Here is a 6373-nt window from a genome sequence, read left to right as displayed (position 1 = left end):
TGATCAATTCGGAAAGTGACGAAGCCATACGAAGCCAGACGTAACTCTAGACAAATCTGTGTACGGCCCCTATCAATCCCGTGTCAGCTGAACGACCATGCTTGCGTTTACCGTAGACGCTACACAGTACCACAGTCCCCTCGGGGGAGAGAGAGAGAGAGAGAGAGAGAGGGAGAAACATTTATTTGTCATGAGATTGGGTGACTTCATCGCAGGGTGGAGCCCTTAGTTCAGGGCCCCATTGGCTCGCGCCACTCCACGTGCCCGCCGGATCAGCCGTCGCAGCTCTTGCGGGTCTGAGCTGGTCAGCGCAGCCTCCCAGGAGGAAGGTGAAGGAATAGGGGAGTAGCCCGGAGGGTGTGGACAAACCCAGGTGCAATGATATACTGTGGGCTTTGCTCCGCAGTAGGGACCGTATGGGGGGTATTGTGTGGGGTGCAAGAGTAAAACATAAAAGAGGCAGGGAAGTGAATTAGTTTGAAGCTGTCGCCACGCGACGGCATCTTCCCGATTAAGGGAATTACGTGGTGGAGGGAATCATCTCCTGGTAAATCTTGTAGAAGACTCGTATGCTGGTCGCGAGCTGGTACCTTCACTGAGGTACCGCGTCCGTCCCTCAATTACGACGAATCCTGGTATTCCAATAAGAAGGCCCTCGCCTTTTGAAGGACACCCCCCCCCCTCCCCCACAATATCCCCGCATTTACGTAAAACTGCGACTAATAGGGCGCCTACAATCAATATGCATTCTTTACTTCTTCGGTACGCCTATAGGCCGCGGCCTGTAGGCGCCAACATACGGCACCTCTGTCCAGACGGGCGGCCGGCGGCCTTCGACAAAAGGATTCAAGTTACCCTCGTTCCCATGTTTACCTCCGCAAGTCTCTCGTTTCCAGGGAGCCACCGGAAGCCGCGGTGTTCTATTTCTCGTTGCCGAAGCGAGCGCAAGCACGCGCTCGTAGTTATCAGTTTCGAGAAGCTGCAGCCGACCCTTTTGTGTACGTTTAAGCCAACCCATTACATCTACAATAAGAGTGATAAAGAAGTAAAATGGAATATGAAGAAAATGTTGAGAGAAAAAAAAGATAAGAAAAACGGAATGAATGGGCGTCCCTAGAGCTCGATGAGAGACGATGAGCTTCAGAGGAGAGAGTGAGAGAGAGAGAGGAAAGAAAGGATCCTGGGGACCCAACTAAAATAAGGGTTGGATGCACAATGCCTTTTTTATGCCATTAGCATTCTTTGCCTACTTCGGGCGTTTTGAGATGTCTGTCTTGTCTTGTCCTCTCTTGTCCTGTCTTGTCTTGTCCTGTCCTGTCCTGTCCTGTCTTGTCTTGTGCTGTCTTGTCATGTCATGTCCTGGCTTGTCTGTCTTGTCTTGTCTTGTCTTGTCATGTCTTGCCTTGTCTCTCTTGTCTCTCCTTGTCTTGTCTTGTCCTGTTTCTTACGCCGACCAAGTGCCCCAAGTTGTCCTTGAGCTTGGGCCACCGGCTACATATGCTCGCGATCGTAATGCCTTCGTGGCCGTTCCACGGGCGTCGGTCTCAGCTCCGTGATCGGACTCTCGTCACTTCGTCGTCGTCGTCGTCCCGCCTTCTGCGCCGAGACCCAGCGACCCCGAGCTGCCTAACGTGTTCAGCCACCAGGCATGTCCGAACTGCATCTCGTGGTATACTATATGTTGTTGTTGTTGTTGTTGCCTCCAAACATGGCTGTATCGACATCTAGCGAAACGCGAAACTGCAGAGCGCGAGCCCGAAGCGCAACTGAAAAAGTAAAACTTGTTGCTGTTTTTGTGCTATGCGTATCTGTCCATTCCTTCTTTCTTTCTTTTTGACATCTTTCTCTGCACAAGCAAATTTCATCGTGTTCTGCCAAGATTTGACTCCCTTTATGCAACGATATCTTTTTACCGATTGTATCTTGTGATAAACTGTGCCTTATATATATATATATATATATATATATATATATATATATATATATATATATATATATATATATATATATATATCAAAACGTTCATGTAAAAGAAAAAAATTCAGAAAGCGAATGGGTGGAGCCCCTAGGCCAGGGCCCCACTGGCTTGAGCGGTCCGCCGTGCCTGGTCGAGGAGCGCTAGTTGCATCTCCCGATCCTCGCTGGCGAGCCAAGTCTCCCACTGCTCCCTTGCGGAAAGTTTGCCGACTATTTTTGGTCTAATAATTTTGGGTGGCCTGTTCTGGCAGTCCCACGTAATGTGGGAGAGAGTGGGCCGGCCTCCGCACCAAGGACAGCGAACGCTGTACAGCGTTGGGTGAATGGCATGTTTCAAATAAAGGTTTGGAAATGTGTGCGTCTGTATTCGGCGCCAGTCATAAGAGTCCTGCCTGGATAGGTCAGGGTGTGGTGGACTGTACTTTCTTCGCTCGCGCCGCTGGTGCCCAACGATGTATGCCCCCGCTCACTTTATGCCTCTTCGTATGCCTGTGAGGTCTTTGTAAATAAGGAAATAAATAAAAAGTACATTGCGCACTGTCAGGTCAGTGACTACCGATGACTGGCGCGCGCCCACATCCAGCTTCACGGCACTGCGGCGTGACGTTAATCACTGGCATATCGCGGCTGGTATACCGGTATATTTGGTATATATGCATATAAACTGGTATACCGCACTCGGGATGCATGCCCGCTTTGAGCGGGTATACACGACTACGTCATTTCGACGGTTCAAATCTTCTTTGAAACCACGTCCCGCAGAGTAAATAATTGTAATTTCAATTACTGACAGATTCCTTGCCGAGTTATATCGATATTGGAACTCGATTAACTACTAAAGTTTGCTCCTTCTTCGACGGATGCAGTTGGTAGAAAAGAGTTATGCTGTGTGTCATAAGTGTTTTTTATTAATTTTATTATTATTATTTCTCGAACATGTGTTCGACGAATTGACTGAAATGGTATTAAAGGCAGGTTATATATTAACGCTCGTACAGTTGTGGCCGCAACAGCTTGAACAAGAGGCCGAGTTCGCGCTTAGCTACGAATATAAACCGATTCGCTGATTTAGAATGGCAAAGCGAAATACATTCGCGTTTGTTGTCGAACGCGTGTCCCGTAAACTTTTTGTGGACTGCACATATAACACACCAAGCCTGCGACGCACCTGCACAGATCCACCGCAAGAAGGTCAAGAAAAAGAAAGCATCACATACCGCTGAAATAGCGAACGAAGCTACGCTGCTGCGGAGTCACGTGGAGGCGGCAAAATGTACGGCACAAACATACTTTTTGTTTGACGTACCCAAACCGCGATGTCAGACAGTTTTGGTTTAGCGTTTGCAACCAAACGTAAACGCATTACGTGCGTAAAGACACAGCGTTGTCATCACTGCGGATGCTCTGAACGTTATTGGGATGTTGCGATTTGCATGCGCTGTGATAACGTACGTTATTTGGCGAGTTTAACGTTCGTAATGTTTACGGACGCTGAGAAATAGCGTTGTCGAACGTGGCGGCAACCATGGCTTCAAGACAATTCCCGCTTCAGCGTGAATTCTCGTGATGGCAACGCTCTCACTCGCGTTGATCACCAGTAGCTATTATAATAAGCATTTGCGTTCTCTAAACTCACCTGAAAGGTTCGTTATGAGCGCATAGCGCGTCGAATTTCTCAGATCGTTCGGCGATGTCGGCGCCCGTACGCCTAACGAGACGCGGTGGCATAGCAACAACAGGATGGTTGCTAATGGATTGTTTTGGCTTGGACACATTTGACACGAGGCACCGGACGGCGCCCTGCTTTATAACGTCTTCCTTACGTTTGCGTTACCAACGTTGGCGTTACCGTACGGTAAACTAAACGTCTTCAAAGTACGCGCACCGTATACGGTCCCGCAAAGGTGATTACGCTTAACGTACGTAACGCGGCAAACGCTATTCTGAAACTGTCTGTCAATTACGAAGCATGCTGTAATGGGGAGCTACGGATTAATTTTCTTTACCGCCAGGGGTTCTTTAACGTGCACCTCAATTGAAGTGCGCGAGCATTTTTTTTTTCGCCTCGCATTATAACACAGCCGCCTTCTGCGGCCGGGCATCGAACTCGGGACCTCGTGAACGCCATGGCAACAAAGCTAGCACGGCGGGTAAAACACGTCAGAAAGGAAGCTATATTAACGATGCGATCCAATTACCCGCAATTCCGTTCTATTTCTTGTTTTTTTTTTGTTTTTTGCGGTACTATTCCCTACGCGCCGCTGCTGCTTCGAAAGACAGGCTCGCGCAGGCAATGCAGATGCACAGCGAAGCTTGGAACTTTGCCTATCCGCCTCGTGCATTGTTACCCCGAGGTTATTGTTAAACGAAAACGCCCAGCATGCGGCAAGCACATTCATCTGGGAATGCGTTCTCCCCCCCCCTCCCCCTCTTTTGTCAGCCCTGATTGCGAATGCCTCCATTCTCGTTCCTTTATACATCGAGGTCACACGTGGAGAAGATTAAAGGGGGAAAAAGCACGTACGCAAGGATATCCTGGAAAATGATGACGAGGGCCAGTCGCAGACGTGAATTCTTGCCTTCCGAAGGTGTGCCGAAGGCAAATTCTCGTTAATATTCTATAAGTAGATGCTGTGGTTGGCACTCGGGCCAAGTTGGTTATTTCGTTATTGTTATTACTTTGCCAAGAGATAACGCATTTTATTCGTAGTTGAAACATGACATTATTCGAAGAGTATGTTAGTCCTGCTCACGACAATCTCTCCTTTAGGCTACGTATTCTTGTTCCGGAATTTCGATTCGTCAACACTGTATTAGAAGCTTTGCATCACATATAGTGTAAGCTATACAGGGTATACCAACTAACTTTAGCCATAGCTTAAAGATATGCGTATGCCACGTACCTGGACAGAATCAACGTAATGTTGTTTGCCGTCACTTGGAGATAATTTTCAACGAATTTTGATTCCACCTAATTGGATACTTAGTCTTAATTAATCAATCGATTTCTCAGATATTATAATTAGATGAAAAGTGTCAATGAGGAAATTGTAGAGTGAGATGAAAAACTCCCGATATTGCTTCCCGTTCCTCAGTACGTGCATCATAGAAGTGTAGTGTTTTCACGAGCGTGAAAGCAGCCTGGAAATGCACGTAAAATTGCCGTCCGTATTCGAGGGCTTCTTCCATGCTCGGAAAAACAGTTTTCTACAGCACGTATTGAGGAACGGAAAGCAATATCGGGAGTTTCTCATGTCGCCGTACAATTTTCTCATTGACACTTTGCATCTATGTATAATACCTGAGAAATTGATTAATTAATAAAGGTTAATTATCTAATTAGGGTAAATGAAAAAAAATTATTTGAGTAGCTCCAAGCTCCGTCCATCCATCCAACCGTCCGTCCATCTGTCCGCTTTTTGAATGTAAAGTTATAAAGAAACAAATGTCTGTCCTTAATTTTCTGCGCTAAGATTAAACTTTTTCGGTCGAGCCATCCGTGCAGTTTCAACTCAATGATCACCCGACGTGGTTGCTCAGTGGCTATGGTGTTGGGCTGCTGAGCACGATGTCGCGGGATCGAATCCCGGCCACGGAGGCCGCATTTCGGTGGGGTCGAAATGCGAAAACACCCGTGTTCTTAGATTTAGGTGCACGTTAAAGAACCCCAGGTGGTCGAAATTTCCGGAGTCCTCCACTACGGCGTGCCTCATAATCAGAAAGTAGTTTTGGCACGCAAAACTCCATAATTTTAACTCACTGATCGCTCAATGTACGTCGATTTGTTAACTTCTGTGTTCGATTTATTTGAAATTTAATACTTACTGACGATAAAAAACCTCCTCTATGAAACAGGTCACTTTTGTAGAGATCACAGGGTTAGGAATTCACATGTTCACGTGAAGTTGAGGCTCGTAGCGAAGTTTCTGTGTAGGATTGACTTCCTTGAGCTCATTGCTTTCGACAGTAACTTGGACCAGACTGGCATTGCTGGTTTTCTTCTTTTTTTTCGAGGAGACGCCGAATATAGAGAAAGTAGTTATGACGTTTACATATAGGTTACTGTTGTCGCAGTCTTCACAGGTTCTCAAGTGCACTTCACCATTATTCCACCCTTCACGGCAGTAGGCATGAATATAAGAACGTCTCGCAGGGTTTTACTGCGTTTTTAGAGGAGCACTGTGCAGGTGACTCGGCCTAAACATAGCGTAAACGGGATTGATGACGATCCACTCGATTTCAGCTACAGTTCAGCGCGCGTAGAAAAGGCCGAGGTATTGACCAATGCATTATCTATCGCATTGCGACGACTGGACGACCGGCCGTTGACTGTGCAGGGGCTACTTGAAGACCGTCCCCATCGCTTGCCGGCCCACAAAGCTATGAAGGCACTTTT

At 47.1% G+C, this 6373-nt stretch overlaps 1 protein-coding gene across 6 annotated transcripts in view; it reads right to left on the bottom strand.

Moving 5' to 3' along the window:
* LOC139048842 (BAI1-associated protein 3-like) overlaps positions 1–6373 on the bottom strand; it is a 567324-nt gene that overhangs the window by 364147 nt on the left and 196804 nt on the right. The window lies entirely within an intron of this gene.

Source organism: Dermacentor albipictus, chromosome 8 (assembly GCF_038994185.2).
Source record: "Dermacentor albipictus isolate Rhodes 1998 colony chromosome 8, USDA_Dalb.pri_finalv2, whole genome shotgun sequence".
Lineage (NCBI taxonomy): Eukaryota > Metazoa > Arthropoda > Arachnida > Ixodida > Ixodidae > Dermacentor > Dermacentor albipictus.
The sequence above is the reverse complement of the archived record's forward strand: the minus strand, read 5'-3'. Positions and strand labels throughout refer to the sequence as shown.